This window comes from Macaca thibetana, chromosome 4, assembly GCF_024542745.1.
Source record: "Macaca thibetana thibetana isolate TM-01 chromosome 4, ASM2454274v1, whole genome shotgun sequence".
Lineage (NCBI taxonomy): Eukaryota > Metazoa > Chordata > Mammalia > Primates > Cercopithecidae > Macaca > Macaca thibetana.
In genome coordinates, this window is record NC_065581.1 from 167,618,238 (window position 1) to 167,633,863 (window position 15,626).

The 15,626-nt window shown below is 46.5% G+C and overlaps 1 long non-coding RNA gene across 2 annotated transcripts in view; it reads right to left on the reverse strand.

The window, feature by feature from the left end:
• LOC126952472 (uncharacterized) overlaps positions 1–9,503 on the reverse strand; it is a 32,933-nt gene extending 23,430 nt beyond the window's left edge. The window contains exons 1-2 of one of the 2 annotated variants that reach the window (XR_007724901.1): positions 9,281–9,503; positions 1,350–1,612 (exon numbers count right to left, since the gene is read on the reverse strand). This is a non-coding gene — a long non-coding RNA (uncharacterized LOC126952472). Of the gene's footprint in view, positions 1–1,349; positions 1,828–9,280 lie in introns of both variants that reach the window. The other variant, XR_007724900.1, reaches the window with a different exon arrangement.
• Positions 9,504–15,626: the final 6,123 nt, after the last annotated feature.

Consider the following 15,626-nt stretch of genomic DNA (forward strand, 5'->3'; position numbering starts at 1 on the left):
ACCTATCCCTAAAAACTTCAGAGCCCACATTCCTTTCACATGCACACGGAGTACAGAATGTTCTCGGACCGCAGTGGAATTAAACTCAAAATTGAAAACAGAAAGAAAACTGAAAAATTATCAGATATTTTATAATAAAGTAACAATAGTAGAATCTTATAACGCAAATCAAAATTAGAATAACTAAGGAAAACACGACATCTCAACACAGGTGGTGCACAGTTAGAACTGCACGTAGAGGAAAATTTCTAACCTTAAATGAATGCATTAAAAAAATGGAAGGCTGAAAAATCAAGGATCTAAGCTTATATCTTAAGAACCAATACAAACAAACCAATATCTTATATCTTAAACCAATACAAAATTAAACTAAAATAAAATATAAGCAATAAAATCATCATCAATATATGTGTAGGTAATAGAGATGAATTAACAACACCAAAGTATACAAATCATGTATTTCTATATTCTAGGGCACAAAAGTATATGTTTCCACATAGTAGCAACAACCAGTTAGGCCCCATAATGTGATGCTGCAGCAAACCAATTCCAGATGGCTAAAATTTCTTTTAAAATACCTGAAAACTAACAATATCAGTTGTTCATAAGGATGGGATGCAGCTGAAACTTGCATACTCTACTCCTGGGAATGTAAGTTGATCCTAGGAAAATGTTTTGCAGTATTTACGAAAACTATACAGATCATAACCCATGCCTTGGCAATTTCACTTCTAGATATGCACCCCAAATAATATAAATACATATTCATCAACACACATGCAAGCATGTTCACAGAAACTATTCATGACAGCCTATGACTGGAAACTACTCAAATATCCAACATCCTTAGACAAATCAGTTCGATGTGTAAATAGAATGTATTGCACAATAATAAAAAAGAAGAAAGACCTGCTTCATGTAACAACATAGAAGACTCTCACAGACATAATGGTGAATAAAATAAGTCACAAGATACTAACTATGGTATTGTTACATTTATAATAAGTAAAAGTAGGCAAAACAAATCTATTACCGTAAGAATCAGAATAATGGTTTCTCTCATGGGAAGTAGGTAGACTATTACTAAGACAGGCCAGGAAGCAGGCTTCTCGGGAATTGGTAATACTTTGTACCTTGAACCGCTGTATCTATGGTAACTACATTTGCAAAACTTTATCAAGCTACAGAATGTGCACCAAATATTAGTATATTTTACTGTTTAAAAAAGCAAAATGAAACAAACAAGTATCAGATCATTTCACCCTCCCTGTTTAAAACTACTTAACAGCTTCCATTTTAAAAATTTACGGTTATTCTCCAAGCTCATCTCACACCACACTCCCTCTTACCTTACCACACCTCAGCCTGAGGTCTGCTCCACCACAAACCCTGGATTCCCACTCTTCCTTTTTTTCTGAAATGTTCTTCTCACAACTTCTCTCACATGTCCAACTCTACTCTTTGGGTCTCAGCTCAAGTGGTATCTCATCACAGACACCTTCCCTGGCCACCATGTCTAAGTGGTCTGCTGCTGTGCTCCTCACTGGTCAGGGCCCCAGGGCAGCAGGGCCTCTGGCATCTTCATTGTTGGGTGCCCAGCATCTGGTAGTGCCTGCCACATGGAAGGAACACGTGAATATTTGTTGAAGGCATGAACCATTCCGATTCTCTCTCATATGTCCTTTAGTCCAATTTTCAATGACCTCTCTTTGTAACAGAGACTCTCGTCTCTCTTCTCCCTCTGGGATGAAGGCTCTGTTGGCGCAGGAATTGTGCTTGTTTTCTCAGTTTCTGTGTCTCGGTAGGGAGAGCAATGCACACATTCTGCTGAATAAATATTTTGAATGAAAGAATGAATGCATGAGTAAATAATTTGGCAGCTATGGTAAGGAAGTAAAAATTAAATGTTTTAACCAAGACTATATTAATCTGAGTTTTTTCCCTAAACTTGAGACTTATAGCTGCCTCTTTGTGCTACAATAAATGCTAAGAACATGCAAAGGTCCAAGCCACAGGGTCTGCCCTGTAGCAGCGTGAGGTTCAGAGGCAGGCAGAAGTGGGGAGGCCTGACTGCAGCTTGGCTGCTTCACCAAACACCGTGGGAACATGGCGTGGAGTGGAAGGGTTTCTTGAGAAAGCCTTGAGTCCTCAGAGTATCCCATCATGAACAAAACGAGCCAAGATGCTTCACACAGGAAATTTCCATAGTGGTGGGGACAAACCCAGTACTGATGCCCCAAGTCCCTAACGTTTAATTTCCGAATATAGTTTATAAGATAAAATCCAAGAGGACAAACTTGCCCAATTTATACAGAAAGGCTTTGTGAAGTGAAAGATGTAAGTAAAGCTAAGAGAATAAGTAAATTACCACCTGGTGTATTTTATGCCTTTGCTGATAATTAATAATTAGCTGACTTCAATGTGAACCTGATCTTCTTCAAACACTGAAAAACAACTTGAGTTATACTCCATGAAAAGGTTCTGAGTAGTATTTAATTAAACATTTTAAAATCAGCCTTTAGAAAGTTTTGATGTTTATTTTATTACATCCCTGAAGCACAGCTCTTGGGATAGAAAAAGCATAGGGAGTAGCTGTGGGTTTTGAAACATTTTATTTCATCCTGAGCCTTTTCATTTTATTGTTTTGAGAGAGGGTCTCACTCTGTTACCCAAGCAAGTATGCAGTGGCACATTCAAGGCTGCTGGAAGAAAACATGGCACATACAATTTCCTATAAGTAGTTTGCTGGGAGAAAATAATATGTCAGCCGTTTAGCAAGTACAAAATAATTTAACATTGAACAAATGACTGATGCTACCATCAGCTGTATAATTAGCAAGGTCCTCAAAAACAGCTACTGGACAGTTTCATGCATAGAATGCACATAACACAGTGATAACACGAAATCACAGAGTAATATCACAGACGCGTTAAACCTTCAAGGATTGTTGAAATATCACCAAGAATGTTCACTGAACTAACCTTAGTTTCTAAGGTTTATGCAATCACTTGAATTTTACTAGCCCTATCAATAGTTAAGAAACAAATTCAAAAATGGATTCCACCACTTCACAAGCAAACTTGCAATTTATAAATCCTGGAAATACAAGAAACGAACCAGTTGTAAAATCAGAGGATAACTTGGGATGAAACGAGGTCACTGGCCCATAGGGATTGTTTCCTCCAATGGAGCTTCACAACTCGTAAATGTGAAGAGGATTTCACTTCCAGCAACATGGTTTTGCTTTAAAATTCCAAGTAGGGATACCAGTGAGGTCCCCAAGGTTCGTCTTCACAGGGCCTTGCTCTCACACCCGGTCAGTGTCTGTCCCTGTGCAGGGAGGAGGAGGTGCCAGACGAATCAGTGAGCCAAGAGTCTTTTGTGCTCAGGTTATGGGATTTGAAGACTGTGTTTTCTTTTTCTTTCTTTCTCTCTCTCTCTTTTCTTTTCTCTTTTTTATTTTTATTTTGAGGCAGGATCTCACACTGTCGCCCAGGTTAAAGTGCACAGGCGCAACCGTGGCTCACTGCAACCTCTGCCTCCCCAGCTCAAGCGATTCTCCTGCCTCAGATTCCCGAGTAAGTGGGACCACCAGGCCCAGCTAATTTTCATATTTTTAGTAGAGAGGGGGTTTCACCATGTTAGCCAGGCTGGTCTCAAACTCTTGGCCTCAGGTGATCTGCCCACCTAGGCCTCCCAAAGTGCTAGGACTACAGGCGTGAGTCACCACACCCAGTTGAGATAGTGTTTCCTTCTTGGGAAAACAAGGATCTTTCCCAAGTCTCCCACCTGCTGTGTAATTCCACCCAGTGTGTGTCTAGTTATCTCTTGCATTTTGCGTGCATAACATTTTGCTTTAGTCAACAGAGTCATGTGTCTGGAAGCTGCTGGAGTCCTTCTCACAAGATCTCCACCAGTGGGATGGGTGCGGCGAGCCAGAACCCACCTACCATTTGCAACTTCACCATTCAACAACTAGTGAAAGTTCCATTCCAAACACAATACCAGGCAGGAAAAGGCACCTGAGGGAGAGAAAGGAAGGGGCTGGGAAGAGGATGTCCCTCTGAGGGCCTCCGAAGGTGAGTGCAGGCTGCTTTTTAACGCCTGCTCCATATCCCTGCTTCTCTGGGGGAAGCAGATTTTGTGAACTTCCTCAGCAGAAGTCAACCCAGCGTCTACGCATGACCTGTGGTGGCTCCTGGAGGCTGAACATGGCAGCATCTCCTCCTTCTGAACCCTCCACTCCATCAGGGCCCCTTTGACCTTTCACCATCCTCCAAACCCTCCCTCATTGTCTACCTGGACCCATTGACCAGTTATGAGTTCTCAGTGATTTTTCTACTTAACTTTTCTTTATATGTGCCCACTGGGGACTCTCATAAATGCCTCCCCGCCTGCCATGGGTACCCGTCTGCTCTCAGATCTCTCTGTAAGCTTCGTTCACTCACAGCTGCTTCTCAGTAACAATGAGAAACGGCTTGTCCCGCCTTTGTGTCTGGACGTACTCTCTGGTCACCTGGACTTTGGCAGCATGTGAAGCCTGCTGGGCGTTTAGTGCCCCCATCACCCCAGTGGCCTGCGGAGCATCTGCTGTGGGCTTCCCAGCCGTGTTAGGACACACAGGGTATGGAGACACGGCGGCAGTTCATCCTCCTGACCACCAGGTGGCTGTCACTTATATTTCCCCAGGAACAAAGAAGCGAGCCAGCATTAGAGAAAGCTTTTCTTTTCTCAAGATGATATTGCCAAGGTCTGAGCTAAACTCAATTCTCCAGGACATGCTTGACCCGCGAATGTCTCCCTTAGTGTTTCTCTAACTAGAACAGGCAGATCAGACACATCATCAATTCACAGGAATTCATCCTCCTCCAAGAGAAGCTGAAATATTAGTTGTGTTTGCAGTTCCTTCCCTGGATAAGAAAATACATTCAGGTCAAAGATGACAGCATTTCTGAGTCTCAATGGTTTCTCATCCACACAGTAGCCAGGTGTGTAGTAAAAATCTTCCCGTGCCCCCAAAATGTCTGACTTTTGTCCTCAGCTCCTGGGCGCTCCAGCGCCTCCTTCTGGGCGCTTTGGGCTTGCTGGATGGTGACGGTATGACTGAGTGGGGGCTCCAGGCCAGGCAGCAGCAGAGGCCCCGCAGGTTGACACACACGGAAGCCAAGGAAGTAGCTCATCTCGGGTCAAGCGTGATGGAAGTGCTGCCTCAGAGCTTCTCCTGGATGCCGCCCTGTGTGCTCCAGCCCTGGCTAATTTTATCTGTACCCTTGCCCTGTGATAAAGTGTCACAATGTGTACAGCAGCTCTCAGGGAATTCCACAAGTCCATCCAGTAAATCATTGAAGCTGAGGGTTGTTTTGGAAGCCTGGAACCTGCATTTGGGTAGACATGAGCATCCTGTTGGCAACATGTCCCCCAGCTTCATTGTTTAAACTCCTTGCACCAGGGTTATGTTTTGGAAAGATCAAATCTAATCATTTTTCTGCTCAAAACCCTCCAGTGGCTTCCATTGTCAAAGTCCTTCCATCATCCAAGTCCTTTCAGCATCCTACCATGGCCTCATTACAAGCCTGTGCCATGCCCCACCTGACAGTTCATATCTGAGCTCATCTCCGGTTGCCCCATTCCCTGACTCGGCCCCAGGGTCCCCCTGCCAATCCCTGGCCATGCTGAGTGTGTGCCTCCCACAGGGCCTTCATACCCATTCCTCTGCATGGATGCCCTTCCCCTCATCATCCAAACTGCCTGCCCCTCATATCCTCATATGTCCCCTAAATGTCATCCTGTCCTTGATGCCATGCCCAATAATTCTACATAGACGCCCCCAGTGGGTGCTCCATACCCTTTCCTGTTTGCTTTTCTCCAAACGCTCCTGACTCCACACTCTACACTGTTGTGCCTGGTGTCCTCCCTTCACTCAGAGGAGGCAGCTCCGTGAGCTTTGTTCACCACTCACCCAGCAGGTGGAATGGGGCCCACAGCAAGCACTCAGGAGCTACATTCTGAAGGCCTGAGTCGGCAGGTGCCCCCACTCTACAACACATTGCAGATGGAGAGAAATAAAACATGAAGAAAGGGCACTGCCTTTAATGAACCTAAAGCCAACCCAACCAAACACACATGTGTGTGCAATAACTGGGAGACAGCTGCCACGTGCGATCAGGCCCACATGTGATGGAACCCACGCGTTTGGAGATGAGGAGGCTGTGCCCTGGTACGGAGTGGTCTCAAAGTGCTCAGTAAACTCAGAGGGGGGTCTACTGAAACAGGAAAACAGAAAGTGGATTCATGACTTGAAACATGAAGGCTGAGGTTCAAAGAGTCACCATGGGAAATGTGACTGGGGGCTGACAGGCAGGGGAAAAGCATCACCAGAATGCGGGGACTGGCCAACAATGAGGGCGAAAGAGCCTGCCACTCAAACAGGCTGCACCAAACAGAAGCAAAGGCGGCATCCACTGCTCTAGGACCTTTGAGATGGGAATAAACCAGAGTGTTTTGAGTCTAATTATTCAGAAAAATCAGAGTGATGCAGAATGGCAGAATTTTAAAACAGCAGTTTTCTACATCAAAGGAAGGGCACATTGGCTCTCTTTGGAGTACAGTTTTTAAAAAGTTGCTGAGGTAAACTCAGTGAAAATCCAGACAATGCTTACTCCCTGCAAATATGCAAAATAGCCAGTCTCGTCACTCACTTCATTAGGGCAAGAAAGGAAAAGAATTCCTCACTAGCAATTGAGATTTTCTGGCAAAATGCGAGGAGGAGAAAACTTTGACTCAGAATCCCCTCTGTTCAGCTAGGTGGGCCTGAAAATGTCCAGCTTGGCTCACTCAGAGCAGAGTCTCCGTGGACTTCCCAGGCTGTCCTTCCACTCAGAAGACAGAGAATGCCTTTCAGCGTCTCAAGGCGCCTTGGGTCTGTCCCCAGGGGGATGTGCACAGCTGTAGTTAGAGGAAGGGGCATTTCCTCCATTCTGCGGAGAAACCAGCTCACAGGAGGTTTTGACGCAGTGATTAGCATCCAGGAGATTATGAGAAACACGCATTTCTATGCTCTTCTCACGACCTCTGATGATGACCACATTATGCTGAGGCAGGAGGGGTTCACCCGGTCATTTTTCATCAGAAGAAAAGGAACATTTCTCCAGGAGCTCAGAGCTTCTCTGGCAGGTAGAAGGGAATGTGAACTCCATCCCGAGTGCAAGCACAATGACGACCTTCTAGAATGAAAAGGGGCATTGTTGCTGCAGAGCAGCTGGAGGGGTGAACAACACAAGAGACGCAAAGAGCCAATGTCTGTCCAGCCATGAGCCAAGGGCAGACTCTGCAGAAGGCCAGGGTCACACAGAGCACTCCAAGAGTGACTCCAGGAAAGACAGAATGATGCAGACCTGGGTCAAAAAGGCCGTGGGGTGACGCCATTGAACAACAGGACTTGGGTCAGAACGTTTACTAATGTTGAATCCCACTGAATACCTATCAATCAAAAATAGCAATTGAAGGTCAACATGATGAAAACCATAGGCAGAGGTGTGGGAGCGCCTTCGGCGGGGTGCTGAGTCCATCCTGAATCTGATCAAAGCAGAAGAAGGAGTGGGTGGGGGGCTGCCACTGACTCACTCACATCCCCACGCAACCCACATCCTGGGTCCTTTCCCTCCCGACAGGCGCGACGCCTTCCTGGGCAGCATGGGGTGTCACTCCTGCTGGAGGCGCTTCCTCCCACACCTGCTCCAGCATAGGTGAGACCCACCAGAAACCAGGAGCTACTGGCCGCCTCCTCCCCACTCTAGAAGCGATGCCACGGGAGGATCACCGGCTGTAGGTCCCTCCCATCGCGCCGGACACTCCCCGTGAGGACCAGATTCATGCGTGGCCATCCCCACGGGCCCTGTCGTCTACACGAGGCTGACACCCAGCAGCCTCTTGTTCTCCATCCTCTCCCCTCCCCGGGTTCTCCTCCCCCGTCCCGTCCCGCATGAAATGCTGGGCTCACAGCTCCTCTCTGCTCCACTCCCTCCACATCTCCAGCTGGAGGAGAAAACCCACGGCCGGGGATGCCTCTGCGGTTCCACCCTCTGCGGTTCCACCCGGGACTCCCGCCCGCGATGCGAGGCTGCGAGTTCCCCTCAAAACTCGCAGGGCCTTTCTCCTCTGCTCGCGCCAGCGGCCTTCCTTAGATTCTCCACAGCACGTGGCTCTGCATGTCTCCATCTCCGACGCAGCTACATTCTCTGAAAGCTGACGCCTGACCTTGGCATCTCCTCAGCACTGCTCAGGCGCGGGCAGCGGCTGTGCCCTGCGAATATCCTCCAGGCGAGCCGGCTTGAGTCCAGCTCAGCAAATGGAAGTCCAAAGACCTCCCAATCTGTCTGGGAGGCGTCTAGGGGCGTCTGGGAGCGTGGGGAGGCAGCGGGGACCCTGGCCAGGCGCCTGGGAGTCTGTGGAAGGCATCTGGGAGCGCGTGGGGAGGCGTCTGGGAGTGTGTGGGGAGGTGTGTGGAGTGTGTCGGGAGGTGTCTGGAAGTGTTTGTCCATCAGAGCTATAAAATTGATATCTGAGCTATTAAAAGAAAAAAACTAGAAACTTCATTTGTCCCTTTACTGTGCTGATTGAGTTCTGCGAGAGCCACTGGAAGCTCCCGGTGAAACAGCCACAGTCCTCCAGCCTGTGCTTCCTGCAGGTCGTGCTCTGCTCCAGGATCTGGGTGGGCCCCAGCAGCCAGGAACATTGGGCACTGTCCCTTTACTGGATTCCTCTGGTGTCACTGTGCAGCACAGTACCTGCTGAGGCCTCGCCATGCCCAAGCACAGGGCTGAGCACAGGACACAGAGGTGCGAGTGGCCACACCTTCCACACCCACTCAGCACCTGCCTGCTGCCTGCTGCCTGCTGGGCCTCCTCACGAGGGCAGGGGCCTGAGGCAGGTCCTGGGTCCCAAGGGCCTGGGAGCAGAGTCTAGGCTTTGCAGGACTGAGCAGGTGGGGAGGGGGAACAGGTCATCACCCCTGCAGCACTTTCTGGGAGAGCAAGTACCTGCGCTGGGAGAGAAGGGAGCAAAGCAGGTGGATCTGATAACTATTGGAAGGCAGAGTCAGGTCCCTGGGATTTAGAGTGTGATGGGACTGGGCTGAGAGACCGGAAGGACCCAGAGAGATTAAGTGAGAATCTCCCTCTGTCCCTAAACCTGTGCACTCAGGACATCTAAAAAGTCTCCGACTTAGAGCCAAGGACTGTGGGCTCCCTGTCTTAGAAACTGAAAGGAATATTCATCTACCTTTAAGCAAAGGCTTGTGTTTTTAAGTGAAATCATCTCAGATCCAGGAGAGAGGGCTGGAGGAGTGCAGAGGACTTGGGTGAACTCCTGGGTCTCCGGTGTCTTTCCCAGTAATGTCCGCTGTGTCCGCAGGGCAGGAGTTTCTGCTGCTTCTCCTGATCCCAACCTCTTGCCGCCTGGCGAGTTATTTCTGTTCTGATTCCCACCTGCGCCCTCCGCCCCAGGGCCTGTGTGGAGAAACAGGGGTGTCAAAAATGAATGAGACAGGACAAGGAGCAGCCCCTGTCTTGTTTTGCTTCTTTGGGACAAGTGAAGAGAAACAACAACAACAACAAAAAAAAAAAAAAAAAAAAAAAAAAACCTTTCCAGGCGAATGCCCTGGATTATTTTAGCAAACTCCACAGCTTTTGATAAACTTGGGCTGAGCATAAGGAAGCAAAGAGCAGTACATCTTTTTCACTTCATCTCTCCTTTCACAGCAGGCTTTCAGTGGGAGGGGAGGACAGGAGGCCCCAGAGGGGTCCGGGAGAAAGCAGAAGAAAGCGGAGTCGACATTTTCTGAAATGCCAAAGGTCCGGTCTCCACTTTAAACCTCTGCAGTTACAAAACAGAGGGCTGAGTCATCACTCCCATCAAGTCAGGGGAGGGGGGAGCCATTCCGAAGGCAGTTTTAATTTTTATTTTATCTTTTACTAAATATTGAGGATGGAAACCCCCAGCCTTTCCAACATGCATTTTCTCCAGTGGAGAGCTGGCAGACTGGGCCGTCTCTCTTGCCCTGCTTTTCATCTTCTCTGAGGTCTTTTGATCTTTCCCCTGAGTGGGCTCAAAAGGGATGATTCAATCTCCAAGAAGCCCAGCAATTACTTTCAGAAGGGTTGGGGAAACGTTTTCAGCCATTTCAGAAAGTTTAGAGTGGTTTTAGTTATGGAATCTGAACACAGTTCTAAATTTGCTGTGTATTCTAAATGATCTGTTCTTAAACAGATGTATTTTCCAAAGTGAATGCCACAATTTTCTGTGAACATATTCATGGATGTTTCAGAGAACAAAATTAATTCGTGGTCTAAAGTATTTGGGAAACCATGGGTTAAACAAAATAAAACAGCTTTCTTAGCTGTGCTGTGGCAGTAGGGTGCTGGCGGGGCCTTCTACTCCTTTGATAGCCGAATCTGCACCACAAAGCTCTAATAGGGAGGCACATTTCCCAAAGGCAGCAGAGCCTGCAGTGAGGTGCCTGCTGTGCGGGGAGGGGCAGATGGCTGGCGTCAGGGTGAGGGTGAGCCCTTGCCTTCACAGAAGATGTCCACATGGTGGTTCTGGACAAGCCTCTTCCTTTCTCTCAGCCGCTCCTCTTCCCCTGAAGGAAGTCTTCGTCCCACTTCTCAGGGCTGCCATGAGCTCAGAGGAGGATGCGTGGCTTGTGAGGTGCTCTCGCCAGCCACGGTTGTCCTCGCTGGTATATGGAGCTTGCACCACACCGTGAGTGGGGCAGACACAGGCTTCCCACAACAAAACTCCTAGGCAGAAAGCAGAGAGTAGGAAGCAGCATCATTGGCCCCGAGAAATGATGGATCTTGCCCTCAGCAGCCCCGCTCCTGCAGCCAGAGGGGAGCGTCCCTCCCCGTTGTTCTCCAGCCCCAGGCTCCTCTCTCCTGAGGCTCATGTTCTCTGCGGCCGCATCACAGGGCACTGGGCAGCTTTGGCTGTGTCCTGTCCACAGGCCTGAGGACCCAGGGGCACTTTTACACTTCACAGCCACAAGCAGTCCAGGCTTTACCTGACCACACAAGCCCCTGACAGCCGCGTGGGCTCCTGGTTGGTTTGCTTCCGCCGCCCCTATCCCAAGGAGCCCACAGGATGGCTGCTGTGTCTTTGCCTCCCTTGCACAGTCATTTGTGAAAAGACCACACTTTCCATCTCATCTCTGCAACAAGACTGAGTCCTTTTTTTTTTTTCTTGCCAACTGAGAAGTCTTGCTTTGTCACTGAAAGACTTTAAAATTTTATTTCTGATTGTCTGGAATCTAGAAGTGATTAATTCTTCCAGCACTTCAAGACCTCACATTACTTGGACTCTTTCTATTTTCTGTCACTTCTATTTGGAAACCAGCAAATTCCATCCTGGCCTCCTTTCTTTTTTATCCCGCTTTGCTAAAGCACAAAACCCAGCACACATGGGAGCAGGCGTTTCAACTTTGACGGGCACCACAGTCATCTGAAGGGTTATTAGAACACAGATTTATGCAACCACAGTTTCTGACCTGGGGGTCTGGGGTGGGCCCAAAACTTTGCATTTTTAATTTTCCAGGTAACACTGACGCTGCTGGTCTGGGGACTGTAGTTGAGGTGCCCTGGCCTTTGAGCTGTGGGTTTAGGTGGTAGAGTCCTATTTCCAAGCAATTTCAGATGACAGTTTTACCAGATATTTGCCAGTGTGTGGTATGGGTCCAAATCTGTTTTCCAGATGAGTGATTTCCCTTTGAGTTGTGTTTCAAGGCCAAGGCCCCTCACGTCTCCTGGTTCCACCATCTTCAAGGGCCCCAAGGCCACTGGGCTCATCTGATCTGAGCTGCAGAAGGGTACAGGGCATGGGGCTGTGTCTTGGGGGCTTTGAAGTTGGCCCTAAGAGTAGTACACGTCACATCCACCATATATCACGGCCCAAACTCCACACCAGGTTGCAAGGGAATCTTTGGTTCAGAAACAGAGCCTGTTACCTGAAGAAAGAGGGGAGAGCTTGGTGAGCACCTGCCTACCTGCTACAGGGCAAGGGAAGGCCAGGTAGCCTTTGGACAGGCCCCACAGTGTAGTAGGAGCTTGCAGCTAGGCTGGGGATATGCTTTGGCACAGGACCAGATGGTCTGGTGGAGAATCAGATGTGTAGTGTGAAAGTAAGGAGGGAGTCAGAAAGGAATCCAGCATGTTAGGCTGAACAACAGGAAAGATGCGAGCTCTGCACAAGTGGCTTCTGTGGCCGTTTTGTCCCTCCTATATCTCCAACCCCAAGTGCCAGAAACCTAGTAGGCCTCATTATATGTCCTGAATGAGGATGAGGGAAGTTCAAATGGAAAGCTGTAGCTTCCACAAGGATGAAGAAGAAAAACAGGAACATCACAATCTGGAAGAAATTTTACCGACACTTTCAAATGAGGCTCCACTTGTCAGGGCAGATCCCAGTTCATTCTCTGGCACAGACCTGTCCTCATCTGTAAGAGTAATTACAAAGAACCTTGTAAGCTGAAAGTCATTCAAAGAAACGTAAATGAATCTTTTCTTGTTAGAATCGTGAACCCCATGATTAGCTGGAACAGTTTTTCCTGGTGGGGAGGAAGTTGACTGGAGTTTCTTTAACCATGGCATCATACATAGGCGGCCCCTCTCAAGTGCCTACTATGACAAAATGGATGATATGAATCACAGTTATCTTGTCCTGCCCATATACACTATAGTTGAGAGACCAGGGATGGGAGCACTCAGACAGAGCACACACTGCCTGCCCAGGGATTCTATCTGTTGAATGACTTCCTGCCGAATGACTCGCTGTCACCTAAGATCAGTTTTACCCGGTAGCTGCTGAAGTGAACTGCCATGGCTCTAAGGCCAGTGTTACCTACAACTGTCACTCACTAGTCAGGGCTTGCCAGTTCCCAGAGCCTCACTAGTGCCAGTAATTTGTTTTTCAAGATAATATATTTATCCTTCTAATAAAATCCTCAAACTTCTCTTTGTGCATTGGATATATCAAAGACCACCCCAGTCTGTACGTATGCCCTAAATTGCAATTCTGATTTTCCAAATAAAACATTTTATTTAGAGGTTTCCCTCTAAATTTTCATTTGACTTTGATATATTTGGTGTCAGAAGTGGGATCCAAAGTTGTTGAGACATCAACAACTGCTGGAACTACAACACGCAGCCCCCACACTTAGGGTTCTTTAGCCCTCTGCTTTCCCAGGTCGCCCTTCTCCTGAGTGAGTCTTTCTTGGATGGAGCTCCCATTTTTATTTTGATTATTTGGTTTTCTTTGGGATTTAAGATGTGTCTTTTCTCCTCCTGATTATAAGCCTCCTGTTTATGAGGGATTTCTTCCCTGTTAAATGTGGCTTGCTACCCTTCCTGATGAGTATGTACTTTATCTTTAGGTTCATTTGTCCACTTGGATTTTATTTCAGTTTTTGTGCATTTGATATTAAACCAAATCACCTATATAAATTTACTTACAATATGGACTGTCAAAGTTTAAATACTTGCTGAAATGGTACCTCCTTGGTCCTGAGACTCCAGATCACTCAAACAATTTATTTTTCTTAGAACTAAACTAAAAGATTGTGGTTTTATATGAAATATACAATCTAAATAGAACACATTTCTCAACTGGTATCTTCTGGTTCCAAAATGCTTTCAGAACCCAAAGATTGACTCACTGCAAACTACGGTCTCCAAGTAAGCTCAGAGTCTTTTCTCTTCGGCGCCTTCTCCCGACTTCCTACACTTCCTCTTTTTTATCCTCCTGTAATCTAAACTTTCTTTTTTCAAAACTCCTGAGTTATTCTAGTATATTGACTATTTAAGTGAAGACACTTGAAAAATGGCAGTCACACACACACACACACACACACACACATACACATTTTTAACATCGCAGTGTTTCTCAAAAGCAAAACAGAAAATTCCCATGTAAAAGTAACCTTCCCTACACTAGAAAGACAATACTTTTATTTTCAAGGATGAGGAATTGAGACCAAAAACATACTGTAAAACTTTATTAGAATAACTCTTATCTTTTAAACCTCCGCACATAATTCAGACACATTTTCACAGTTAACTATGCTATGTCCAATCCAGTATACTGGTAACTGACTCAAACAGCTTTACCAAAAATTTTGTTCACAGTTGATACGGTTTGGCTGTGTCCCCACCCAAATCTCATCTTGACTTGTAGCTCCCATAATCCCCACATGTTGTAGGTGGGACCTGGTGGGAGATAATTAAATCATGGGGGCGGTTTTCCCCATACTGTTCTTGTGGTAGTGAATAAGTCCTACGAGAGCTGACGGTTTTATAAGGGGGTTCCCCTTTTGCTTGACTTTCATTCTTTCATGCCTACCACCATGTAAGACGTGCTTTTCACCTTTCACCATGAGTGTGAGGCCTCCCCAGTCACCTGAAACTGTAAGTTAATTAAACCTGTTTTTCTTTATAAATTACCCAGTCTCGGGTATGCCTTTATCGGCAGTGTGAAAACGGACTAATACAGTAAACTGGTACCAGATAGTGGTAAACCCTGCATGCATTAGCAGGGGTCTCCCTCGCCTTGCCTCCCACCCCAAAACAGACCCCAGTTTGTGATGTTCTCCTCTCTGTGTCCATGTGTTCTCATTGTCCAACTCCCACTTATGAGTGAGAACATGCGGTGTTTGATTTTCTGTTCCTGTGCTAGTTTGCTGAGAATGATGGTTTCCAGCTTCATCCACGTCCCTGCAAAGGACCAGAACTCATTCTTTTTTATGGCTGCAGAGTATTCCATGGTGTATATGTGCCACATTTTCTTTATCCAGTCTATCATTGATGGGCATTTGGGTTAGTTCCATGTCTTTGCTATTGTGAATAGTGATGCAATAAACATACATGTGCATGTGTCTTTATAGTAGAATGATTTATAATCCTTTAGGTATATACCCAGTAATGGGATTGCTGGGTCAAATGGTATTTCTGGTTTTAGATCCCTGAGGAATTGCCACACTGTCTTCCACAATAGTTGAACTAATTTATACTCCCACCAACAGTGTAAAAGTGTTCCTATTTCTCCACATCCTTGCCAGCATCTGTTGTTCCCTGACTTTTTAATGATCGCCATTCTAACTGGCATGAGATGGTATCTCATCATGGTTTTGATTTGCATTTCTCTAATGACCAGTGATGATGAGCTTTTATTTATGTTTGTTGGCCACATAAATGTCTTCTTTTGAGAAGTGTCTGTTCATATCCTTTGCCCACTTTTTGATGGGGTTGTTTTTCTCTTGTAAATTTGCTCAAGTTCCTTGTAGATCGTGAATATTAGCCCTTTGTCAGATGGATAGATTGCAAAAATTTTCTCCCATCCTGTAAGTTGCCTATTCACTATGATGATAGTTTCTTTTGCTGTGCAGAAGCTCTTCACTTCAATTGGATCCCATTTGTCAATTCTGGGTTTTGTTGCCATTGCTTTTGGTATTTTAGTCATGAAGTATTTGCCCATACCTATGTCCTGAATGGTATTGCCTTGTCTCAGATGAGCCTTTGGACTGTGGTCTTTTGAGTTAACACTGAAATGAGTTAAGACTTTGAGGGACTGTTGGGAAGGC